The sequence below is a fragment of the Lates calcarifer genome, linkage group LG9 (assembly GCF_001640805.2).
Source record: "Lates calcarifer isolate ASB-BC8 linkage group LG9, TLL_Latcal_v3, whole genome shotgun sequence".
NCBI classification, from domain to species: domain Eukaryota; kingdom Metazoa; phylum Chordata; class Actinopteri; family Centropomidae; genus Lates; species Lates calcarifer.
Window position 1 is genome coordinate 9,666,620 of NC_066841.1, and position 6,323 is coordinate 9,672,942.

General features: G+C 39.7%; 1 long non-coding RNA gene across 1 annotated transcript in view; it reads left to right on the top strand.

The window, feature by feature from the left end:
• The window catches only part of LOC108879283 (uncharacterized), a 39,459-nt gene extending 35,957 nt beyond the window's left edge, over positions 1-3,502 (top strand). The window contains exon 3 of the long non-coding RNA XR_001960318.2: positions 2,195-3,502. This is a non-coding gene — a long non-coding RNA (uncharacterized LOC108879283). The remainder of the gene's footprint in view (positions 1-2,194) is intronic.
• The last annotated feature ends 2,821 nt before the right edge of the window (positions 3,503-6,323 follow it).

The window sequence follows — 6,323 nt, forward strand, 5'->3', positions numbered from 1 at the left end:
ATCTGAGCCCTGCTGGTTAGAATGGAGGTGATACAGTGACTAGATGTGTTTCTTGAGGTATTATATGCTTGCTGACAGGCCAGCAGCAGGATTGGTTGTGATTTCATTGATGACTGAAAAAACATACAAGATAGGGAGAGAGGGAAGAGGAGGAGGGGACCAGCGAGAAGAGGAGAGGAATGGAGGGGAGGGGAGAAATGACGACAAAGGAATGGGAGGGGGATTGGACGATGGTGTAATGTGCTGTTTCCGTGCCAACTGTTTCTGTGACAGTGGGACCACTTCCTTTATTGCTATTGGCTATGACGAAGAATTGATAGAAGCTTGGGCAAATGAGGCAGCCTGCCATGGGGTGTGAATGGGTGGTTCTTTTTCATATGTTTCTTCCACTTCTTGTTAATCTCTGGGAACAACAAAAAAAAAGGGGAAAAAAGTGTTCTGCTTGACTGCAGCTACAGAGAACACATGCATGAACACACAAAAACATGATGACTGCAGCACTGGAACACAATGTGAATTATTGCATTGTCATTATGGATGCCACCAGTGTGTAAAGAGACTCCTCCCTTCCTCCTAACATACTCAAACATAAACACACACTGTCCAGCAGGAAAAATCCCCAGATCAGGTTGCTCAGGGTGTGTAGTGTAATGTAATTGCCTGGACACCAAGCCTGGTGTCATGAACTGTGAGATAATTAATCGGCTATAGGCCAGCACAAGTGCACATCTGGTGGGGGTTAGCAACTTTGCCTCCCACTGACCTTTCATCCGGGCTTTTTAATCTGGTCTGGCAGGCAGGTGGTGTATTGTCCCCATTCTTTCTCCCTGTCTCTTTCTCCCTATGATCCCTTTCAGTGTATATCATTAATTACCTTAAACACCCTCTCCATCTTGACACACAGTCCCTTCCTCTATAGCTGCCATTTAATACTGCAGAAATGTATCGTCTGTTGGTTTCGGTGCACCGTCTTAACTTCTCAAAAATAAATAACAGAAACTACAAACAACAGTGCACTGACATACTGCAAGTCAGGTGCTGAAAACTGATACCTGCCACCAAAACCACCAAAAACCCACACTGGGATGTCCCTGTCTATATCTGTCAGATTTTAACGCATCTGACAGTCAGCAGAACACAGTCAAGGCCTTTTTGGTACAGAGAGGACAACATACAGAGTTAATACCTGTTCAGACAAAGCATCACTGTTCAGTAGCCCTGGCTCTAAATAGGATCAGTGTTTCCACTTAGGCTCAATAGCTGTTGTTGATATTTAACCTTTAAATGTCAAACATGTGACGACCTACCTGACAACGTCACAAAGGAGATAAATCTCCAGGTGCGACAGAAACGGTAATGTATGTTAATGTTAACCTAGTAGGCTTAATACAAAGCAACAGCCAGTCAAGTTCTTCATTATCATAATATATATTAATATTTAATAACCAGTTTCACTCTTTTTGAAGGTTTTTAAAAATTCTTCAGTCTAGAATGATGTGATTAGAATATTTTTCATGATTGGTAACAACTAACTGCACAATTAGTACTCTACTGGTAACCTATCCAGCAACATTAGGCCTGGATGTGTCATTTGGATGTGTTCATTCTGAATGGTTTCAGGCTTCGCTCCCTTCAGTCATTTCCTTCAGTTAAAATCTGTTTCCAAAGCAACATCTTGTTACATTTAGACTGCTATAATTCTTGTCAGATTTTCTTTCCTGATTGCAAAACTGCAGCAACAAGACTGTTTGCCAAATGAAGAACAAAAGATCATATCACCCGCCCTCCTGTTAAGTAGCTTCACACTGGTTGCCTGTAGTTTTAGAATTGATTTCAGGATTTCACTACTAAAGCCCAGCGGGGTTCGTCTCCCAGCTACATGTCACACTTAACACTTGTTGAGCTGCAGCACAGCCCAGTCCTCTGAGAGAACTTGGTTGGTAACAGAAGGTGACTGAACTCCCACAAGATCCAGCCAGGAAAGCTAAAGCAGCACAATTTTTAAATTCACCAGAAAATTTAGCTTACTGATTTAGTTGTTTTGTAAATCACTTCACTGACATGCCATTATTCTCTGTCTTTTGTCTCTCAAGATGTTCTCTGCCAGTGCCTTATGACCCTTCCTGTCTCCTTCAACATTTCTCCATCCCTTTCACTCTCCATAACCCTCACTATCCCTTTTTGTCTCTCCCAGATTGTCTCTGTGCCTCTCCCAGCTTCCTGTCTCCCTAATCCTTAATCCTGTGGAAATCGGTCAGGCAGAATGAGCCAGCTTTGATCAGGCTCTCATATCAGGCGTGCTAACAGTGTCAGCACACCCGGATCCCACAGAACCCTGGAGCCCAGGGGGAGAGCTTCAAACAGGCGTTCACCCCCTGACTCTGCTTGAGAGGAAGGGGAAGGGGAGGCTGCAGAGTTCCTGTCTCAACTGCCAGCCACAGACTCTGACATCAGTCTCACTTTTTTGTTTAATTTAGCAAACATTTTCAACATGATTTGACACCATTTGTGATTTAAAAAAAAACAAAAACTTTGCTTTTGGAGAGCCTTTTTCTGCAACTTGCTTTGAGAATAGAAATCAGCAACCAGTGTAAAGCCACTTGCGGATGAGAATAGTGTACATTACAAAGATGTGAGATTCGCTTCTGCTTTTGTCAGTGGTATCCGTGACAGCAAGCATGAAATCTGTATCACTGGTGTTTTTGGTATCGTGATCTGCAGCCAAGGATAATACCTGTCTGAGAGGGAGGCATGTCACAAAACACCTGGTGATCTTGTGGCACAAATGCATCATGCAGGGAAATTAGCCTTCATTAAAGGTCAGCTTTACACAGAGCATTTAACAAAACTCAGGAAAAAAGATACAAACTGAATTATGCCAGGTTATGTCCACATTTTTGTTCAAGCATCCATCCTGTAGGACTTTTGGTCAATGCAATAGAATAACTCACAACAGGTTAGTGTTCAAATGGGGCAAACTTTTTAAAACATTCATTTACTGACCTGATATAAAGTAATAGTACACTTCAGTCATGAAAAGTTACTACATTGTTAGATGAGGATTATGTCAAGGAATCATTCACAGAGCATACAACTTTGCAAAACCAACAGAAGTGGTCTGTAAAAGTTTTCCCCTCTCACAACCTCATGACCTGGAGGTTGGAGCTCTCTGCAGATCTACAACAATACTGACAGTGTATTCAGTCTCCCCATTTAATCAGTTCAGAAGTGTAATCAGGTGCTTTAAATCAGCTAGAGAAATGAAGCATCTAGCAGGGCCAGTCTGTTGGATGTGCAACATCTGATATGTGACCACCTGTTAATAACGAGCGTCATTCCTAGCTGAAGATGGTAGAGGGAAAACACACATTACTGTCGTCATTGTCCCAGTTTATAAAATGTTAAAGTGAGATGTAAATTTTGCAAACAGGACCTATATTAAAGAAACCGATGTCGCATCTGCATCAATCATTGCAGCAAACAATGGAGCAAAGATGAAAATGGGAGTGTGGAAATGCATCAACAAAAACTGTTAATATATATTTATTATAAATACTCTTTTTTTGTATGACTCACTACCCTTGCTTGACAAGGCCTGGTGTCTCACTGTTAAGCGCCTCATCTATTTTTCTTAAAGTAAACACTGACATCTAGTGGATGTGCTAGTGAGCTATACTGTTTTTGTATTTAAACGCAACAATTTTTTGGTTTTGAGCACAAAAATTACTTTTTAACAAAAAAAATATGATTTAAATGAGTTATTCACTAAATTATTTTGGATTTTTTACACAAATGCCTATCAGTTCAATATCAAATGAGGGAATTTCCATTGAATTCAAAAGTGGAAAACTTTTACTTATTGCTATTTCTTTTATTAAAATGTAACATGGGACACAGTCATTTGTGCTGCATTTAGTATCAGATCAAGTTACACATACATTTACTTAATGATAGCTACACCCCTGTGCTTATCTTTGGTGCGCTTAATACACAACAATGAGTTGCCTGTTATACTCTTATCTACTTTTCCAGAGCTTTTTTATTTACACACACATTATAAGCAATACCTCAGTGTAGCTTTTATGTAGCGGACGTCAATATGAGTGTACAACAAACTGAGTTTTTAAAATGAATGGCATCCACTTGAAGCTTAAAACCCAGTCAGCAATCAAGACTTGATTAACAATCTTTACACTAACCATCAGTGTTCTTTGTACACCAGTCTCTTTTAGATCCTGAAAAGACTTGTGGTCACAGAAAATAAATACTCCCTCCTGAAATCACTGGTGTTTCTCTCTTTGTAAAGCTGGGATTTAAAAAAAAAATGTTAATAAAAACTTTTATTACAGATATACCCAACAGAGACCAGTGTTCTTCTCAGAGGCTGTACTTCAGTTCATGAAATGTCCACAACAGTATGGCTATCATGTACTCTAAATTGCATAATTTCCTGAATCTGTCATATCTGAAGTTACTGTGAGTATCAGGACACTGGTTATTACAAAGCTATCCTTCAAAATCACAGAACATTTAGCTGTTTGTTGAACAATGACTAAGTGTTGGATGATAGCGAGTTAGCTGGTAGCTCATTCCTGTCTGCGTCTGCTTAGAGTCAAGTCAAGACACTCAAGTCGTGGAGTGTTTTCAAGCTGACCCTGAAGCAGAATATATCACAAGTACAAGAAATACTGAGTAGCTTTCTCTTTTTTTAAGTTATGGAAGGCTAAACTGACTCTAACAAAGCCCAGGTAGCACTGGTTTTGTGTCACAGGGTAGCTGAGTGCAGGTTGATGAATGCTGCATAAAAACCTCAGTTGTCCTTGATTTTGTGAGGTTTTAATGCTGCTCCTGTATCTTGTGAATATGAGTCTCTGTCACTGAGAACAGATTGTACATAATCTGTAAGAAAAGCAGCTCTTTGCAGACTTTGGTAATCCCCACACTCTGGCTAGAGGGAATCCCATTGACCCCTTTCTAAACCCTAATGCCATCTTTATCTACAGAAAAGACAGTCTCGTCTGGCATCAGCTAAGCCCTAATAAGAAAGTTTCCTATTATCAAGCAACGTTGTGCATTCCACTGGACTTAAATCAGTATGCAAAACTTACCTCAGATCAATACAAGTATTTAACAGTGGTGATGGTGGCAAGGAAAAACAAGGTTTACCAGTACATTTTCCTTGTGATTTAGACTTAATCAGGATGGGAAATTAAAAGCTTTTCATAGTTATACCCACAGCCTTGTATATTGATGATTTACGGTGTTCACATGGGTTCACACAGACACAAACGAGTCCATTTTGTCTAAAAATATCACACTAAACAGTAGAAATATTACAAATTGCACAAAAAATAGCCCTCCTTACACTGCACATGGTAAGAGAAATAAATTCTTTAATACTGAATATGTGTAAACTGACATTTGGAAATGTTTAACAATATCTATGACTCTGTGCCCAGATTTGTCCCAGATGAGGACTGAATCTTTTTTAGCATTTAACTTGATATGCAGATATGATAAATATGTAACCAGGTTTTAAGTGTGTAGTAGTAGCTCAGGTTTCAAGTGGCTCTGATTCAGATGCTCAATGCTCAAATCTGCATCTCCATATCCGAAGGCAGATCTTTTTGCATTAATGTGAAATTATGCATTCATAAATCTCAGTACACATTGTCAAATCTTAGTGCATTGCACACTCAGAAATGTTTTGTCAGTTCAGGTCCTGACCTTGTCTATGACTGTATATCTATCTATACCTTTTGTATTTGGCATTTGTAGTATGAGCTGGGTCATTTTGAGTGACACCATTCTTAATAAGCACAGATCACTCCAACAAAGGGATTCTTTCATACATTGGTTTTACTCAACACATCTAAGTACCTTTTGAATGTGCAGCACTGTATGAGCACCAACAGAGAACTTGCATTTTGTACCCTTTACACACTTTGTATATACATCCTCCCATCACTTGGTCCATCCATCATTGTGTCCAATTGAGCAACAGTTATTGCGACATCTCACTATGAACCACAAATAATGTCAACCTCCCAGTGCCACAGCAAAGTCATTAGATTCATCCTCCAGGGACCATGATTACCAAATTTCATTGCAATCCATAATAGTTATTTAAACAAGTTACTGCAAACCCACCATGCCAACATCATGGTAGCACTAGAGAAATTATCAGGGGATCACCAAAGTCACTAGACTTTATCCTCTGAAGACCATGAACGACTGTACAAAATTTCATGGCAATCTATCCACTTGTTGTTGAGATATGTCAGTCCAGGCCAAAGTTTGAAGGCAACTGACTGACATTGCCC